General features: G+C 33.4%; 1 protein-coding gene across 1 annotated transcript in view; it reads left to right on the top strand.

Moving 5' to 3' along the window:
- LOC126056624 (zwei Ig domain protein zig-8) overlaps window positions 1-21630 on the top strand; it is a 123203-nt gene that overhangs the window by 50272 nt on the left and 51301 nt on the right. The gene's annotated exons all lie outside the window — the stretch shown is intronic.

Below are 21630 nucleotides of genomic sequence, written 5' to 3'. Positions count from 1 at the left end.
CTTGCCGAAGTATGCGTGGATTCATTAAAATTGTGCGGAATTTAATGTGACATGTGTACCTATATGTATGTATATTAGATGTGTGGTAAACTTGTGGTAGGTATATTTTATGGTATTGGGGTGGTACCATGTCTTCCTATTGAACTCAATTACGTAACTCACTTTTATTTTTATCTCAAAGGCAAAGTTTTAATATTAATACTGGACTATAAAAATAAAAATATCAAACACAGTCATCAATATCTTCTATGACTTTAATGTACTTAATTTTAAATGATAATAGAAACTGAAAAATCTAGCGATTATACTTACACGATTGGACCATACCCCATTAGTAAGTTTGTTTAGGTTCCCTCCTAACCGGGCTCTGAACTAAATTTAATTTTGTATAATTTTACTTAAAGGCCTTATATTTCGCTGTTCCCAAAAAAGGAACACCAAATCTCGCGGCAGTATTTATTAATGACTTAATTTTATTTTTGAGTGTAAACTTAAGGTTCTGCCGACTGGGTTAGCGGGATTGTTCGAAAGAGTTGTCACGGCAATTGTTTGCAATACCCTTCATCATCATCAGAGTACGTAGAATGACGAGTGAAATATACCTTTGAGGAGATTCTAAAAAGATACCCGGTCATAACATATTTGCTCAACGTCAATCTGTTATTTTTATAATATACAAAATATCTAACGTCCTTTATTTTCTTCAAATAAATAATATATTACATTCTGTTGAAACGGATATTTTAGGTATTTTGGTGAAATCATCCGTTTTTTCTATTTTTAGATAACGTAGGCTTTCTCATATTTTCTGTATTTATTACTTCCTTGCTACGTAGAAGGAACATTTTTGCTCTTTCACCCAATAATGGGATCAATTCACATGTGAATAAGTATCAGTTTTGTGTCTAAGTTCCTGGTACGGATTAAAAATTCTGTCGTTATAATATCTTGGTAGGAATGCGGATGAGTTGACAAAATAGTGTGTCGAATGGGTGTAGTATTTGTAAATCAAAAGTGGGTCGGACAAAGCTTGACAAAACAGTGTATCAAAGCTAGTATCTGCATAGTCCTAGTTTTCTTGACCGACACTTGTGTGCTCCCGAAGCTGAAACACCCAATGACTCCGAACTGCTTAAGATAGTTACCCACAATGAGATTTCGGGAATCGAACCCAAGACGCGTGTGCACAATAATTATACTTAACAACGACTTAATCAACAAGACAGTTATATGTAGGTACCCTATGACAACAAAACCAAATTAAATACGTATAATGGTATCAGTATATGGTAACCAATAGCAACCAAATCTCTCGGAAACAGACTTCAAAATACAACAGAACCTTTCAGAGATTGCAGTAGTTGCAAGCTGTTTCACTTAAACGAAACAAAGATATTGAAACTTGTACAATTATTCAAGAATGCCTGAGATATGAGGGCACAATTTAACTTGTAAGGGATTACTTGGGGGAGATAACATGACTGGTGAACGAGGGATGTAACAAGCGGGCTGTATGTTTAACGAAGGTTGGAATGGTAGAAAGGATACAAATCTATATGTACATTAATATTATAAGGAGTATTCGTATCCCTTTCGGTTCAGTTTAACCACAAAGGTAAACTTAACTATTTAGTTTCACGGCTATCAGTGTTTATCTGTCATTCTCCTGCACTTATCTCTATTTTAGGGTCGGCGTATTATATTGTCTTCTTTTTTCAAACTTCTCTGTCCGATGTCATCCCCCAAGTGATGCTCTTCTCAGCAAAATCATCAACTGTTTCATGAGCCATCCGCATCCCATATCATTCCACTTCATGCTCAAAAATATCCTCATAATACGATCCTTATTCATCTACATATAACAAGCTCCAACTAAATAACACAGAAATACCTACCTACTAAATTGTCGTATACCAAACTTAGCTTTAGTTTCAGTCTGCTATTGTCATTTTAATGACATCACTCCAACACAGATAAGGTAGAATTAATTTTAAGCATTTTCGGCTAGAACTTGATTGTAGATAATGATATGAATTTCTGGGAATTTGATACAAAACAATGTGTTTATTAATGGTTTATCTGACGTTTGTTTGTGTTAGCAATTATAATTGTGTGTTCGTGCATCAAAGTCGCGTTTGATTCTGGTTTCTGTGTAGTAATTTGTGTTATGAGTATAATGTTTGTTTTTATTGTTTAGGTATTCGTTGCTAATCTTAACTACTTTTATTGTTATATTATACTAGATACGAACGATTTTCTATGAACTTATGATTCTTAAGACAATAAGGACCCCTTAAAAGTTAATTGTCACACACGCGTTATTAGCTTAATATGATACCTACGTACAAATGACTTTTAGACTCAGACTCCACTATAGCGGTTTTTAAAAAACACTGATACTCAAGTGGCGTCAATTAGATTGGCAACTGACACCAACTTTACTAAGAAAAGGCTAGGCAGATGATGAGATACAGTTCATTTAAGCCCTGCTTCTTGAATCATGTAAAAAACTAAAGTACCACTAAACCGAGCCCACTACAACCATAATATAATCCTCATTATCTACATGAAAACATAATAAAACGCGCATAAAGTTTATACAGGCGGTAAGAACACTATAATTTCGTTTTATTGACCCTACTCTTGTTCCTGAAGCGTACGTTATATGTATGTTACTGTAAAAGTCCGAACCAAAGTAAATTCGAAGATCCACCAACTCTGTACATTAAAAATTAAAACTGTTCCATGATTTTCTTTTGCTCTATCTAGAAATTGCCTCAAAAATACAGTAAGTGTAGAAAAAAAAAACTAAAGAACCAAAATCTATATGTGCTAACTGTCACGCGTAAAAATTTGCATGTCCTTAAGCATCTCTTTAGATTTAAGTACCAATTCGTGCTGGTAAGACCTAAGATCAACCAATATTCGATCTTTAGCAGTAACATTATTCTATTTGGTCATTACTACACGTTACGGCACGTTGTTCAGATAAATTACGCCAGACATCAAAACAAACAATAAGTATAACTAACTTAATCGAAAACAAACATTTTTCTGCGAAAATAACATTTTTGTTTTGACGCTTGCTTGAAGCACCGATTTGTCGAGAAAATCACTGGACTTCGAAAGTTGGGAAATGGGCATAGCACTGTTTCATTAAAGTTCAAGTCTCATTTATGTATACTAAAACTGAGGAAGCACTTAACTTAGGTAAAAAATCTTGATAGGACTTTTTACGAAAATACACACTAAACAAATAAACTACTGCTTAAAATATATATAATTTCTGTTTATAACATTATTTATTTATCCTTTTTATTATCTATTTCTACAATGTACACACTATACATATATACAAACTTAAACTACTTATCTTTATACAAAACTAAAAATAAAATACTATATACAAAATATATATAAACATAATGCTGCTTAAAATAATAATTAAATTTGATTAAGTAACTGGATTAACATTTACTCTAGACGCATTTTTCAAAGTCATAACTATCAAGATTTATTACCTTTAGATACGTGCCTACAGAATAGAGAGGTGTTTTATCATATAAATCTGGAAAAGTACAAGTCGTGATTGTAATCAGTTTATAGGAAACAATAATCTAAGAGATGGGGCTTACGTAATTGCTTTCTCACATAATTTTTGTCATTGCGTTCCAAGAAAATCTAATGTAAATATAAGGTTTGTTTTGTTCACGTGTTTATATTTAGATCAAAAGTGATGTTGATCTTGATTATTATGGTGGCATAGTGTCAGTTTACGGAATATTAATATGCTATTTGAATAGAGTACAAAAGGAACCCACTAACCTACCGAATTGAAGGTAAAATGATGCTTAAAGTTCATGGGTTCATGAATACTGTGGATTTTGCCTATCTTTTTGAATCAACTGGCTTCAGAAGCTGAATCTGTTAATTTCACTATTTAAATTATATTCATTGATTTCTATATTCTGGTCTGTAGTCCAATAAGGAATGCAATAAACCATCGAGTATCGAGTGAGTCGTAGTTACGCTGTTTACGACTCCCCGCGACCAATATCTACCGACACCGTCACAGAAATTTAAATTTTACGATTCACCCGACGGGGTTTTCATCGCCACATTAATATTGAATCGATGTTCATAAATATTTCAAAGAACTTCATCACGGTTGTTTGACTCGAGTCCTCGACGACCCAACGCAAAAAACAATTCGACACAAAACGCTCAGAAAGAATAATGCCCATTTCTTCGTCAGGACTATAAAACTTCCTCCGACAAATCTAACAAACAAACAAGATTCCCTTTTGTTACAAAACATTGCTTTTACTCGCCGAGATATTAATAGTGATTGTATAAATTTTGTCAGCAATGTCTTAGCCGATAACATAGTGAACAAAGTTTCGTTAAATTGCTCTCATTTTAAGTAACTTTCAAGATATATTGTTGGAAGTTTTGTATAAAACGTTGAACGAGTATTATCCTGTTGTAATTCGTTTTAGACGTAAAAAGGCCCGGAATAATTTTCTTAGAGATAATCATCGGGGTACGAAATTTTACAAAGGCGATCTTGGGCGGTTCATTTAAGATGATTTATCAAGGCCTAACTGAGATGTAAAACAGGGTTTTAGTAAAAGCTGAGGGATCAGATTATGAAAAAATCGGACAAAGTGATGCCACAAAGGCAAAGAGTTTTAGCTCGAATAATAAAAAATGCGAGGGATTTTATTCAATGGACATTTTTATAAGCAGAAGTATTTTGTTTTACAAAAGATAAAAGTAATAGAGATAACACAAAAAGGAAATCGTTCAGTAATTAAGGATTTTTATATTGTTTTTTCCGCAACTCAATTATTTATTTTTAGGCACAGTTTTCCTGCTTTACCTAAGTTATAATTATCTTCGAACAAAGAGAAAAGAATATTAAATTACAATTGGAGAAACTCAAATTAAATTATTTTCCATCCGATGCTATATTTGGATAAAAATTTTGGACCCTTAAATAAATTAGTCTGTTCCCAACCACTTCTGAATTTTCCGACCAATTAGGTTAATTGAAAGAAGGATAGATTGCAAAAACAACCCCTGTGCTCTCTGTAATGTATTTGCTTGGTAATTGGTGCGTCGTCAGAGGCTTTTACTCAACAATTTTACTTGGAATTTTGGATTACGCTGTGTTTGTTCTGAAAAGTCTTCATTTAATCATTGAGAGAACGTTGTTGATTTTGTCTCATGAGATTGCTTAGGTCTATTTATTGCACAACTTTTGTGATATGCTTGGGTACAAAAGAGTGAGTAGGTAAAATCTGCGAGACAATTTGGGGACGAAATGTCATAAAACATTTAATTCAATTTATGCTGCTTAAGCTTTAAAATCTTATTAATTCTAAGGGTAGTTCTGTTACATGTGAAAACCACTTAACCACATTCGGTTTAAATATACTAGCTAAGTTTGGTCAGTGTTAAGTCACCAGTGAATTTACGATCCCACTAAGATGGTATATTCACGTCTTAATCCAGTGTAGTACTTCTATTTGTGTGGTCGTAAAGCATTGTGCTCTTCGCAATTTAAAGCATTTTTATTCTTCGTATTCATTTTTACTAACAGTTTTACCTGGACCCAAAAGGTACTTCTTTTTTTTTTTTAGTTTAAAATTGGACTAGTAGCTCTTGAGATTAGGGTGTTCAAACAATCTCATTAGCCTTATAAATATAGGCTATATTAGGTAAAGACAGTTTTATCGCTATCCCAGTGTTCACAGGCATTATACGTTTTCATCACAAAACTACTATATATATTTTTTATGAACTCTAGAAATGATGAATATTGAAATCTTTAGAAATACTAAGAACTACATATTATAATCCACTGTCTATAACTATATGAATCGTAGTCCATATATACTTTTTCAAGATAAAAGTAAAAACACTGGAAAACATTGCAGTTTACGTTGTGAAAATATTATTCTTTCCATTTCAATCCGCGTCGCATCCGTTCGTGTATTGAGATTTGCACAAAAATATTGACTTTGAATATCATAACACAACATAACAGCTTAATTAACCTCGCCTATATTAACAAGAGATTGTTTGCTTTACATAACGTATTGGAACAGATCTATATTACTTAATTAACTGTTGTATTTAATCCTAGGTTTCATGCTAGCTTAATGTGTTTGTCTAATAAAGGATGTATAGATAATGATCTGGTAATTGAATTTCGATAAACAAATCAAGGGGGCAAACTAACATTGTCCTGCCCCTATTACTAACCTCACCTGCCCGTGGTGCTCTCAGCTGAAATACGGACGAGGCTCTAGATACCGCCTGGTGGTGGTATCACCACCACACAGCACCAAGTGGGAAATTAAATGTCTTGCTCGCAGAAAAGCCGCAACATATCCGAAACTAAAAATATTTATGGGTTTAGGTCGCTCCATGTACAGCATTAGAAAGCTGCCTCCAGTTAGTAAAATATAAGCCAACTCCAACACAGTAGTGACAAAACTTGGCAGATAATAACCAAAAAGTAGGTAATAAATCATACCCAGAGACCCAATAAGGTTTATTTTTTTTCCAATAAAACTCACCAAGTCGTCAATATAAAACACAACTCCAAAACTGTAAACCGGAACGAAAAACTCAATAATGACCTTATAATTGTGTAAACAATTACTGAGTCATCCCTTCGGTAATGTCGGCTAAACCTCTAGTGTTCTGTAATACAACTGTCAATATTAATTTAGGAAGAGTTGATTGCTTGCCGTCAAGGGATGTCTGTATATTGGTGTATATGGCTGTTTTCTTTGCTCGTAGAATTAATTTCGTCTGCCAACCTCGTTGTTATGGAACGATTTGTAGATTTTTGGGATAGGGTTTAGACACGTGTATTGTTTGGATAAGAATATACAGCTTGTGTGCCATACTTTTTTGTGAAAGTGTTTTGGATCGTTGTGTGTGTTCTATCTCCTGTATACAAACAGGACTAAGTGTATGTAGATGCAAGTTAGGATAGAAAAGCACTTTTATAACCATATCGTATACTGTTGCTAAGGTTTTTTTTTCGGGTTTCAAAGTTTTCAAAAATAGACCCCAAAGAAGCATAGATATTATTTCAACAAATATACACACATACACAGTGCACAGATAGCACTCCGATCTTTATAATATTAGTGTGGTCGACATAAATTATATTCTAATGTCGTCAAACCAAATTAATGCAGAGTTTCTAAAGAGAAAACTAAAAAAATGGTTATTTAAAAACTACAAATAAATAAAGACATGGGTGAGGAAGTCAAGGTCACCCATCAAATAAGATAGAATGAATAAAATATAATATCACCTCAGTACAGATTGATGTGACCTCAAGAGCATTAACGGGAAAACCATTTCTTGTGTCAGACATTATTTATTTGATTGTATAGGAGATGAGTTTCGCCTTGATACCGACACAATTTATTATTAAGCCTCTTTTTAAGGATCTCCACGATAACAGGATAATCCAACCAATATTTCTCGGATGAGGTTCTGTTATCCATACCTTTTGTTAATACGGTAGTAAGCTTATCTGTTTATTATGGTGGGACTTCTTAATCGAATTTGATGAAATCAGGTACAGCATAAGTACTGAAAATAATTACGCGAATTATATAGAAAAGATGTGAGTAAATATACTGGAAACAAACAAACACCCTCCATAAATAGATGGATATACTAACACAGCAAAGAACGATACCAGAGCAGAAATGTAATTAAACTAAAAAGTATAATTCTAAAAACAAATAAAGACTCTAAATAGCTAAAAGCAAACATGGAGCCTGAAGATAAAAAGGGAAACTACATACAAGAACTTAATTTTAACGCACGAGCAACTAAGTAAATAGTAGGGGTAGAATTACGTGTGAGAACTGGCAAACTAGTTCTAAATGTATAAAAGAGGGTAGCACCGGCTACCAAATTAGAAGGGTCAGCCCAGGGCTACCTAATAAAGCGTGAAAAATTGAACAGTCCGTCCAAAATTCGTACGAGGAGGTAAAAGCTGAAATTTTTGTACTAAGATTTTTTTTGATGTATGTATGTATGACGTAAGTGAAAAATATAGGTCGTAGAATTAATTCTCTGTTGTCTTTATACTCAGAAATACCATGATGTATGGTAAGTTTGTTAGGAGTCCCTTGATGAAGATTAGACTGTGTTTCTCCTTGAATAATAAAATGTCTTTGCCATAAGAAAATGTCTTTGCCCCTCAAGAATTAGGGCAAGCATTGTCCAAATCACTTTTATATTTTTGTGGCACTTGCAATCCTAATCAGATACCAGAATCTCAGGCCAGTCTTCCGAAGGAGTATCATGTAATGTAATTAACTAAGAGAGTCATTGGGTTGTCAACACTGCTAGAAAATTGCTTAGCTTATGAAGCCTATGTAAAATAACTCTCATTCGTAATAAAAATAGTGGTTTCTTTATTAAAGGGGTCGGGTATTAGACTGAAAACTGATCCCAGCATACCTAAGAAAATTCCAGACAGATGATGAAGGAAACTTGTTGAAACATGTATAATTAAGTTGATCAGCTTACTTCGCCGTGAAATTGAATTGAATATTCAAGTCTAGTCTAGCAAAGTTATCCGCCTTTGATCCAGATAGATGGTAATCCAATTAAAGGTTCTGTTCAATAACTGTAGGTATGACATTGGTCTTCCTGAAGCGACGGTTTGAATACATCTTTGGATATTAGGTATGACTTTAGAATATTAAGTACTGAATTTTAAATAGGTACACTTAGTAGGTAAACGGTACGTAAATTGATTGTTGTCTTTGCCCAACTATGATGGAGTCTGTTTCAGTCTAACTGGATTCAGTTTAGTACCAACGTTTTATGTGGATAACCTGTCCACTTTCTAAACGTGTTGCTTAATCTTATGATAAATTGGGCTGACAAAGTGTAGTCTCACTATAAGACATGTCATCGACACGAAAGAAGAAGAATCTTATGATCAATCGACCCATGTGACTTTTACCTTTCCACAAGCTTTCACACACCAAACTACTGAATAAAATAACATTGTCTCTAATACGAAAGGCATCTTAATTTAATATATCATCAAAATCAGACTTCCATCTTACTAGCAGCCCTATTTTCTCCACATTTCGTATTAAAATTAGGGTCCATGTTTCACGGACTCTTAGCACATACATAATAAGATATCCTTGTGACAGTAATATATTAAAATATCAAGAGCCTGCTAAGATTTATAGCATAATTATTATAATATTCTTTGAGTAAATACAGTTTCAGTAATATTCTTATTTTTCGGGAACGGAATTGAAAATATTTTGGAATGAAATCTTATTCCGAAATTATTTATTTACGTAAGGCTTATTATATTCATTTGAATATTCTTAAGAGCGTAGGAAGGGTTCAAAATGTTTCGAATATTTTGTTCGCTGTAAATTCTAGAACATGCAAAGTTCTTGAAACTAGACTGGGATATGAATTAAACTTCAACAAATACATCTTTATTTCATTAGCTGTATCAGTAAACTATATAGGCATGCTAGAACTCCATGTTTCTCACAATTGCAACAAAATGTAATTCAACCAAATAAATAATAGTTTTACTCAGAATTTAACTAAAATTTTTATTACCTATCATCACTCATTCATGCCTCCAACATTGAAAAGCATTAAATATCAAAAATCATTTTAAACACCGACATTCATAAACAGTATCAAACGAGGTGTTAACACAAATAGATTCACGTTTCAACAACATTTTGATTCACAATATAACATCTGATATAAATGGCTAAATGCCAGATATGATCCTGTTTCCATACACCACAAACGTACAAAATTAACGAAAAAACCTTGCACATTCATGTTCGGAATTTCGTCATTTGCACTGCGAGCAAATTTCAACTCTAACTTCGTATATATAAATTTGAAAATATTTTGGCAATTGCAAGGTGTTGGAACCGAAAATGTGTCAAGGGGTTTATTGCACGCCAAAATATCCAATCGCACAGTTTTGTGATACCCCAGCCATTAGGGTCAATTCACACTGAAAGAGCAGCGGCCGGCAGCGGCCGGCAGCGGCCGTAATTGCAAGGGATTGAGCGTGAGCGCGGCGGGCCGCGCGGCGCCGCATCGCGCCGCGCTCTTACATTTTCCGTGCTCTTACGGCCGCTGCCGGCCGCTGCTCTTTCAGTGGGAATTGACCCTTAGGGTTAACTGATAGAATTTCAATACAATACAACCTTGTTACAGAATAAAAAAGGAATATAGTAAATTTCTGTAAGCAGCTTTTTTTAGAATTATATCGCTTTGGAGTTCTAGTCTAGTGATTGAATTAATAACGATGTACTTGAAGAATATTAACTAAATTAAATAGTTGGTTCAAGCAGGACTCATGAGGCCAGTAATTTTATAATCCAGTATAAAATGAAATGCACGTCCAATAAATAAATAGTTGTGAAAAATTACCGCCAAATATTTTGCAAGGATTCACTAATTAAGCCCCTTGAAAAAGTTGAGAAAATGAAGTAGGTATTGCTGAATTTTTAATTTTATTTCCATGGGTGATTCTTTATAATTAATTCGTACGATATGTCAACCATTAATAAAGTTATTACATTCGAATCGGACATGAATCGTGTGTAATTTTTTAATAATATTCATGAATATGTTAATGTTGATGAATAATTTTTGCCATCGCAAATGATGAATTTATTATAATGTTAATATTTTTTTATCAGTAATTTTTGTAATTGTTTAGTTTAAAAATAAAGAGTGCAAATATAACAAGCAGTTACATTATGTACTTGAATAATTGCATAGATAATCTAAAATCAGCAACTAGTAATGAGTGTTTATTTTTAATTTAAAAGGTATATTATTGAAGCATTTAAATAATACATTGTATTGGTCTTAACACCTTCTTTTCAACAAGATTGAAAGTGAATAAAAGGCAGCTCTGCGGACTTGAAAAAATATTGTAGCTTGCTAGCTGAACAGTCAAAAGAAGAGACTTGGATTCAGTTATGGGTAGCTAAAGCTCTCTTAATTCAAAACAACCAACCTCCTTACCTCTACCGCCTTAATCCAGCTGAATAACTGTCACAAACAGCTGCTTACATTAACCTACCCATCACGTTTAGACTAGATTCCCTTACCTGTCTTACACGCTTGTCAGATCCATTGCGCTATAATATTTCACGCATTCACCTACATCAAATATCTATCTACATCGACATGACGTTCCATTTTCGTGTCACGTGGCGATGCGTGATGATTTCGAATTTGGAATTTAGTTTTTGTTTTTTTTTTCGTATTTGGAACTGTGGATTTGACATTGTGATTTGATGATTTTTTTGTTTTGTTGTCTATGAATAGTTTGTGTTAGTATTGTGTCCTTTTTATAGCCTTTGGAAATGGTAGATTTATTTTTGGACAATAAATGTATCTAACGTCGGTTTACTCGTATGTCTATGAAGCTTATATGTACCTATGATGTGAATGGAGACATGGTTACAATAAACACACAGGTTTTTGTGTATATCGGAAAATGGAAATAGAAATGTCGTTGACCCTCGTGAGATTTGTATCCCAATTTATTCAGTAACTTAATATTCGTTATCGGTTATAATATTCCTCATTTAAAAACAGACTCTCAAACAACTAAATATACCCACATCCATTGTTCATCATCTCATTTCACAATACCGCGATACAGAAAGCCTTGCAAAAACAAAGCGCAGCCATCTTTTGTTCTAGCCCTTAGTTCTAAGATTGTGTTGAAGATTCTTTCAATTCCCCGTCATGTCCCAGGCGAGTCCTCACAGAAATAGAACATGTTTCATACGTCAAACTTGGTGAACAATGCATGTTATGCGTCTTTGAACTTTATGCTCGTATCAGCTTATTATCCGTTTTAGTTGAGTTTAGTTTGTTTTTCAGAGGAGTAGTTTTACAGCTACTATGCTCATATTTAAAAAGCATTTTAACCACCTATTTGGGCGTGACCGTTCGAACCTTAACTGTCAGTTGTTTATGTTTGTGTCGCTTGCAAAAGCAAAAATCCACTAGTTTAGGAGCTCTCTTTGCGAGTTCAACTTTTCTATTATTTAAAAAACATTGTCAGGTATATTCATTAACCATTAGAAAGTGCAGTACATATGTGTTAATGTTTTATTATTTGTTGTGTGTGTTTTTTATTACTTCATCATCATGATCTCCAAAGCCTTTTCCCGACAATGTTGGGTCGGCGTCCAGTCTAACCAGATGCAGCCGAGTACCAGTGTGTTACAACTATCTGACCTCTATAGTTTTATTCGTACATATCATATTTCCAAATTACCCAATTTTAATGACTATTTAGCCTTCATCGATGTACTTCTACACATCCACCTTAGTTTTCATCATTCACTACGTACAAAGACTCTAATCCCGTACAATCTATGAGATTGAGATCACGACGTGCTTAGCAAACTAAATATAGACATACTGTTGATTCAATAATCTGCTTTAATCTCGAACATTCTCTAAGACATAAGGCGAGATTAAGTAGAGGTTGACTTAAGACCTTTTAATTTATCTCAGTCGCGGAGGTGTCAATTTGAATGGGAAGCGGTTTCTTAACATATTTGAGTTTGAACTTTGTTATGTATTCTGTTGTCTTTGACAAATACTGTCTATATGTTCTGTCATTTAGTCAACGTGGTTATGTATGTGCTTACTGTGGGGAATAATTCACGTACCAGGAAAAAGGAGCTAATGTTTTTTCCTGCGATTTACCTCCACATCCTCTAAGTTATAGATGTGTCTATTTTTGTCATTGTTGTGTTAAAAGTGATATCAGGTCAATATTTTTGGTCAATTCAGTTATAATGTTGATGAAAGTCCTTAGAGGTATATAGTATATTTACTTATAACTTTTGCACTAATTATGGACAAAATTAACTTTATTACGCTAATATGAAATTAGAAGATTGATCTGCGCATTCAGCAAACACGCGAAAAGCATCTTATTTTAAATAATCTTAGAAGCTACTTAAAAATACTCGTTAATACATTATCTTTTCAACAGTTCACCATAATGATCATGATTTACGCTGTCGCCGCCGAAATCAATACCTCTGTTGGTCGACTCGTATACCGAATACGGAATGAGATACGTTTTTATCAATGTAATGCTTAGCCGGTTTGATTTAGAACCGTTCGTGGTTTTGTTGAAATGTAAGCCGATTTATGTTTTTGGATCAGGAAATGGTAAGCGAATTATTACGGTTGATATCAATTTGGGAATCGGTTTTGTTGTGATGTTTGTTCCTGTGGGGTTGTTTGGCTAATTAGTGACTACATCACTGTTGATAAATGTTTAAGTCAGTCTTCTTTGGGTTAGTCGTAACTTTTTGTTTGTATTATAACAATCCCTGAAAACCATTATTCTATTTTTTAAATGCCATTTGAATATGGCACAGCACGTTCCTTCTTCTATACCTCTTTAACAAATAATCATCTTAGAAAGAACCTCCGTTGTTTCTAGATCATCTTTAATATTTCACTTTCACTCATCGTTAACACTTTTACCTACTTTTTGTGTTATCTCTGTGGTCTTTCCAAACTTAAAATCATAATATCTTGGACTGCTCTTCCATTACTAATATCAAACTAAAAAATGTATGCGTATCCATTACCTATTTTAGTAAAAACTCTATCCAACTTCAAAACGACCCGACACTCCATATCCGCAAAATAAAACCAGCAAAAAACAGCATTTTTAAATTTCCTCCAAAGCTGAATTCTCATACGTTACATTACTAACGTAATGCATTCAATGACCTGAATACACAACAGTACTATTCTGAATCTAACTGATACTAATGTTCTTGGAGTACAGTATTGAAACAGCATATTAAACAGGTACTTCGCTCACTGGTGGCGTGACGTGACGCAACATGTCGTGAATGTATGAGAGATAAGGCCGTGGTTATGTGGGCGCAAGTTGTGGGTAGTCTGATCGGTGAGCTTACTCGCGTATTACGTCAAACATCTTGATACGTTGTACTGAAATACTAATATGATAATAGTTACGGTTTGTGCTTAGTTTTGCTCTCAATTTAAAGGACGTGCTTTTAATTTCTTTTGTATTTTGTTTAACAGTAACATAAAAATTAAGAAAAGAAAACTTAGTTGACGCTAAAGAATAAGCTCAAGATTTTTCGCCAAATTCCTTAGCTCTTCAAGACAAATGCGGTGTTATTAATAAAGAACGTCTACCCTCTGAATAACTAAAACTTACTCGACAAAGAGAAGATTGTATTTTTATATTGCCACATTTTTTCAAGCTCAGCTTTACATACATAATTTATCTTCAAAATACGTGTTAATTAACTTCGTTAATCTTATGTAAATTAACCTAATTTTCACCAAATATTTTTATCCTGTGTAATTTTTGGTGTATGTAAATTCCGCGACAAATTAGGAATACTTATTTGAAAAGGCCACTTGGCTCATTATACCGGAATAGCCTCAGTATCTGGTGCCTTATTATGCAGATGACGATAATACACTATTAACGTGGGTTAATGTCGAGTTATGCGCGGTAAACGCCGAGTTAAGCTAAGTGGAGTATAGAGTGATTAATGTTCGGAAGGCAGCCGATGTGTTTTGGCTTACCTGAAAGATTCTTCTGGAAAAGGTAAACGTTATTGTCAAAGATATAACAAAAGTCATCTTGTGATGACAAGAAAAAAACATTTTTATCTGTTACAACTCCTGTAAGACTGTTTTGTGTCGTAATTGACAATACTATTGCCTTTATCCCATCATTTTGGGCTCAGTATACCATATTTTCTTCTCCCAAACTTTTCTATCAGCTCTCATCTCACAAGTGACATTATTTCAATCCACATCGACGTTCAAATGTTTTACAAAACAAAAATTCGTTATGTCCCTAACTAACACTCTTTTGTTTCTCTAAATAACTAATTCAACAAGCCCACTCCTAATCCTTCTTATTCCACGAACAATTCTCCTAAACGCTTGCAATAAAACGGCAATAAATCATCTCCTACTGTCGTTTGCCTAATTTCTATGATGCGGTGATGTCACGACGCACACTGCCTCCGCGTCACTTTAGCTTGAACGCTCGCATGCATTATTCACCTCGTATAAAATAAACCACACAACAGTTGTGCGTGGGAATGTGTGAGGCAGAAGGTTTAGTTTAGACCGAAATATTTATTTTCTATTTTTTTTTTAAATTCTTGTAAGAGAATAGCAGTTGTTATATCAGGTTTGTCTTAGCCAAGACATAAATTAGATTATGTAGGTACTTATGTTGTTTGAAATGTCTATCGTACATATTATTGTACATGTTATTTGACGTCTAAATACTAAGGCTGCCACCTACTGATGGCAAAAAACCGTGGCAGGTAACTTTTAATAAACACGAGCTAGATCAATAATAAGATCATAAAGAAAAAGCTTTTATCTCATATTTTATTCTTACTAATACATAAAGTTAAAAAAAATATTACTCTAACACAACATTAGGTACTTTAAGTTTCCCTTCTGATTTTTCTCTATCATCCACTAGGGCTGTTCTCATGACCTTGATTAAGAAATGTCACGGTGTTAACAACACTACGTGTTCAACGAGAGACGCACGTAAATGAGTAGCGACCCTAAAGTGCCTCAAAATCGTGGAGAACAAAATGACGAGCAGATATGTCATAAAGGACAATCTCCTAAGCAAGTAGCTTCAACAAAACGCGGGTGTTCGGGAAATGAAGATCGTTACTAGCTATGCTTTCTTTAAAAACCGCCCATTTTTGTAAAAACCAAATCTTCTATCAATTAAAACCAATCATTGATAGATGTGTCAAGGAACTCGAAGGCCTCGTTAGTTTACAGTAACTGATTGTTTTAGTCACGCCTACCGTTATTTGACCTACAAGAAGGCGCCTGACCTACCTGCTTTATTTATTTATTTATTTATTTATTTAACAATTTATGTACACAGTGAACATATAAAAGAAATAGACATAGAATAGAAATAGTACAAAGGTACTGCTTATTTCTAAATCGAAATCTCTTCCAGCAGACCCGTAGTAGGAGAGTTAGAATAAAGAGAAGTAGGTAGATAGACTGTGTAAAAGGACATAGTAAAGATATATAAATTACACACATATATACATATATAAAGCAAAAGATAATACATACATACAAAAATACATATTTTATAAAATGACTCTATGAAGAAGAGGAGGACAAATAGTAACTTTTGAGTTTCTGTTTAAAAGTAGCAACATAGCTTTATGACATCTCCACTCATATTTCCTCCGTGTTTAAAACAAGGACTAATGTTGTTTCCTCGTACTTAGAGGTACGTTCTTGAGTGCAATGACAAGAATTTAGCAAAGTAAATTAATTTAATGAGGCAGTATGCTGCGATGGTAATGAAGGAAAGTTTCTTGTAATTATGTATGTATTGTACTATATTGTATTCTTAAGGAAGTGAGATTAACCTTGAAGGTTTAAAAGCTTTTTGGGGATCGCTAACATATATTTTTCGTTCAAACTCGTGGAAATATTCTGTAATCCTTAATGTGGACTTAATATTGGCACCACTTCCCTTTTCTTCTTTCCAACTATGTATCGGTTGCTTTTTAGTCCGATCGACCCATTCGGCTGTTACTTAGCCACGAAATCTGTCAGAGATAAGATATATTATAATCCACGTTTCATCCAATATATGTATAAGTTTTTTAGTCTAACTTTTGTTATTTTAGCCTTAACCTTTACCTGTCTAAAGAACTATTCTATCCCTACCTCAATTTAGCTGAGCGACTCTGTCATATAAAATGTATGAGACAAGACTATGGACACAGTTTTATGTTATTCTTTAATTCTACCTTCAGTGAAGAATATTTTTCTTCAGTATCCGTCTTACCACAAAAACTTTTAAACGTCAGTTTATACCTTGTCTAAAAAAATGTCAAATTATGACGTTGACATATGGTTCATTTTGCAACCAAAATTTTATTAGACAAGTGTAAAACAGGGTTTAAAGTTTTTGTAGTAAGGCCCTATATGTCGTGTGTATGCGTGTTTTTCTAGTCTTCAAGAATAATATTATAGTACCTATGTTATTTCAGTATTCTTTTCAGATATTTTATGCTTATTGAAGGTTAAATTTTACATGCTTGGTAACACATATGCATATGATTTGACTGTATTTTTAGAAGGCAATTTTAAATATGTAGTAACATAATAATCTTAACTAACTTCTTTCCAAATATTAGATTTTTGATAACTTGGAATTTGATACGGGAAATAATTTATCAGTGTCGTACACTTTCGCCGTTCACTTTGTTTTTTTGTAGTATTCAATACTGAAAATCAAAGTGTCACTAAGTGGTCTTAACCTGAAAGCTTTTCAGTATCAACCCCTATTGATATATGGAACGGCATATATCGTTAAGCGTTGGTGTTGCCATCATACACGTAGGCACCTCAGTGTTGCCAGTTAAAGGCCTAAAATTACACAGCTAACCTAAAGAAAACATCGTTACCCTATATACGCACCTTTTTAGTACAGGCTGTCTTTTATGAGGTAGGCTTTAAAAATACAAAGTAATTTTATGAAAGGTAATATTTTTATGTATAGGTGTGGTGTGGCTCGTGGCTTAGTTATAACCACTTTTATCAATCGATCAAGACATAGAAAGGTCCATACCACGCAGTAGGTATAATTGTGGGTTTTATATGGTCTGAAGTTAGGATTTTTCATAAATCGTACAGACTGCCTAGTGTGAATTTCGCAAGTAACGTTCTCGATGCGTAAATAATTATATAATTTAATAACGGAGCATTAATTTTAGAACCGTTTATTTAATAAAGCTGTCATCGCCTTTTATGAATGCGCTCACTCGTGAAATAGTAAAATTTACTATCTGGCAAAATTCGGCCAATCAGTGTTTAAACGATGTCAATTACATATTCAGAGTCAATACGATAAAATTATGTAACCAAAACAAGATGAAACAAAATGCGAAAATATACGTTACATTTATAACGAGCTGTTTTGTCACTTCATCGCAAATATTTCCTGCTTAAAAACTCGCTCAATCAAAAAATATAAAGGAACATTCAACAAACAGAAATAAAACGAATATACTCTCATTCAATTGGAATCGTTTATGAACGAATGAAATGAGTGAACTGAGTATCTGTTGAGTTTTATACAGCAGTAACAATGGTTTTATCGGCACTTACTGTCTTATGGTTTAAACCTTTAAATGTTGCTTTTTATGACCCCATAAAATTGTGAAAAGCCTTAAGTATGGGGTGGAAATGCATGTACTGCGTAGCATGTGTACCATATTTGCATAATATATTCCATTTTATATTATTTTTATTGTCATCAAGACAATATGATACATTCAGAATAAATAAAAAGGAAATAAGCAAGATGCTACGATGACAGCTACGCCGTAGCAATTCAGCTACGGCGTAGTAAGCGCAAAGCGTAGCTTCAATGTTTGAACGAAATTTTTTAGGCTGCTTTAATTTTTTCTCTGGAGATAATATGCTACGTTACTATGGATGCGTTTGATATCCACCAATCATATTCATTGGTGCACAAAAAGCTATGCTATTTTTCGCGAGTGGTTGCGCATCTTCTTCGTACGTATGAGTCGGAACGGTGAGAGTCAAGCTATCACATTTTCATAGCATGACCGGATAGCATACATCCGGTGGAAAAGTAACTTTATGCAGCTAGTAACAAGCTGGATTACTGAATTTATTTTAAAAATAAATATAAAAACACACCATATTACAATTCAAAGACCCTCTTCAAACGTAAAAAAAATTACATAAATAAACTCTTTTGCAAAAAAAACGGGCGCTTATGTGAAATCTTAGTTTTATGGACTTTACGTGTATTTCAAAGGGTTTTAATGATTGTAGTATGTTTCTAGCATCAAAAGAGTTAGCCGTGCATGCGTGAGAGTGTATTTTAAATTTGAATTTTGTACAATTGCTAAGAAATTGGTTAAACCTTGTTTTGGACTAATTGCTGGCAGAAAGTTCGTCGGTGTTTTGAAAAGTTTTTGAAGTGATTTTCAAGAAAATGATAATGCAGTTTTAATTAATGATTAATGTACTTTTTTGTTAGATCAAAACATTTTTGAAAAACTATGCGTATTTGATAAAATTTTCACCTGCTCTAAATGGGCTATGCTGATGATTGATGGCAATGTTAAGAGTTTCGGTATTTTAGTGTAAAGCGTTCTATTGTTTAGGTATTGTACCCACGTGTTTAAAATATCGCTTTTTCATAAATAAACACTATTTAGAAGAGTATCAGTCCCTTTGGCTGCGACAAAACCAATTTAAAGTAAGCAGTGCCGATCACAACCCGTCTCCTATCGGACTTTGACATTTAAAAAATACCAAATTTTGTGATAAATGTTAAAATTAACCACATGAAAAATGATGAGGAGGGTTAAAGCTATCTAAAAAGTCAAATTATTGCCCCGTTGAAGCTCTCGATAACTCCATAGGTATCGGGTTACTAAACGATGATTTAGCTGAAAGGGAGTCAAAAATTCAAAATTATTGGCCAAACGTATGTTTCTTAAGAAATGAGCAGATAGCCAATTATTGTTATGATTTAAGCAGGAAAGTGCTGCAGATGCCAGAAAATCTCATTGTAGGCAAGTTTATTTAATAAAATGTCCGTGGGATGAAAACACGCTATTTGAACACTCAGACTCATAGATCTTCAGAGGTCTACGGAGTTTCCCAAAAGGCAAGGTTGTTTAAAAATCAGCGATTACGAGACCTTAAGACCTCGTGCTCACAGTCTATGCGCTATTTTCTGTATTTAGTAGAATTTAAAGACTTTTAAAAATGTCAAAGTCCGATAGGAGAAGGGTTGTGATCGGCACTGCTTACTTTAAATTGGTTTTGTCGCAGCCAAAGGTACTGATACTCTTCTAAATAGTGTTTATTTATGAAAAAGCGATATTTTAAAACACGTGGGTACAATACTTAAACAATAGAACGCTTTACACTAAAATACCGAAACTCTTAACATTGCCATCAATCATCAGCATAGCCCATTTAGAGCAGGTGAAAATTTTATCAAATACGCATAGTTTTTCAAAAATGTTTTGATCTAAAAAAAAAGTACATTAATCATTAATTAAAACTGCATTATCATTTTCTTGAAATTCACTTCAAAAACTTTTCAAAACCCCGACGAACTTTCTGCCAGCAATTAGTCCAAAACAAGGTTTAACCAGTTTCTTAGCAATTGTACAAAATTCAAATTTAAAATACACTCTCACGCATGCTCGGCTAACTCTTTTGATGCTAGAAACATACTACAATAATTAAAACCCTTTGAAATACACGTTAAGTCCTTAAAACTAAGATTTCGCATAGGTGCCCGTTTTTTTTGCAAAAGAGTGTATTTTGGTGCAAGCAGATTATATCGTCTTTAGTACCTTCAGCTTTATAATTTTGTTTGTGTTTTATTCCTGTTTTCAGATTTCACGACTCATTAAAATCTGTAATGGATTTTAAAATGGAAACCTATAAGGCGTAAAATATACTCTAGTGTTACGATCGGCATTTTAATAAATAAGATACTTTTGCAAAAAAATATCCAGTGTCTTTTAAGTTCTCTTTATAAAGAGAAATAATTCAATGTGCAAAATCTGATCCTGCTTACATTAAATATGTTTGAATGTCTTAACAGCACAATTATACACGTAAAACGTATATTGTTATTCAGACTTCGTGTCAATAAAGTATTAATATATGCAATATATTCCTTGTCACTCAAACAATTATCATTATACTCTTATTAGCCCCCACTCACACAGAAGGATAGACGATTTAGCTTAAATAACCGGAAAGTAAATGATCAAAAAACTTAAGTCCAGCAGTGGACTTCTATCAGCAGAAACAACCCCAAACAAAACAAAAAATAATATTCACAAATTCAAAAAACATAAAAGACCCATTCTTTTTTCAAACTCAGTATATAAAAGAAAAAAAAACAAAACACGGCCTAATCTAAGCCCATCCATCACAGATAAAAAAATCAACGCCACAAAGGTTTTACAGAACATTGTATTACCTGTGGCTTTTGAACTTGTTGTTGACAGCTATTGTTTCAAGCCTGTCTATGGATTCAATGCTATATGTCGTGTGATGGATTTCAATTTCTCTTTGGTACTTGTGTTAGTGTTGTTCATTCTATGGAACCTGTTTTTGAGTGAGTTGTTTTTAATGCGGTAGTGTATGTTAAAGACATATTTAATTAACTTAAATATGGACATTTTGCAAAAAAATTGAAATGAAGGAATAATTAAACAGTAGACAAAGAGTTACAAACAAATATGCAAAACATTTAGACCTATTGCATATTTCGACGACAACAACGTATATGGTTCTAATTGAAAAATGACAACTTTACAGTAGAGCATAACAAAGGTAGAATCCTTATAACTTTTTTCGTATTAAAGATAATAAGCTAGAATTTGGCAAACATGGCTATAATTATATTTTATAGATTTTTTTATTTTCATATAACTTAATTTAATTGTAGTT

The sequence above is a fragment of the Helicoverpa armigera genome, chromosome 24, assembly GCF_030705265.1.
Source record: "Helicoverpa armigera isolate CAAS_96S chromosome 24, ASM3070526v1, whole genome shotgun sequence".
Lineage (NCBI taxonomy): Eukaryota > Metazoa > Arthropoda > Insecta > Lepidoptera > Noctuidae > Helicoverpa > Helicoverpa armigera.
The sequence above is the reverse complement of the archived record's forward strand: the minus strand, read 5'-3'. Positions and strand labels throughout refer to the sequence as shown.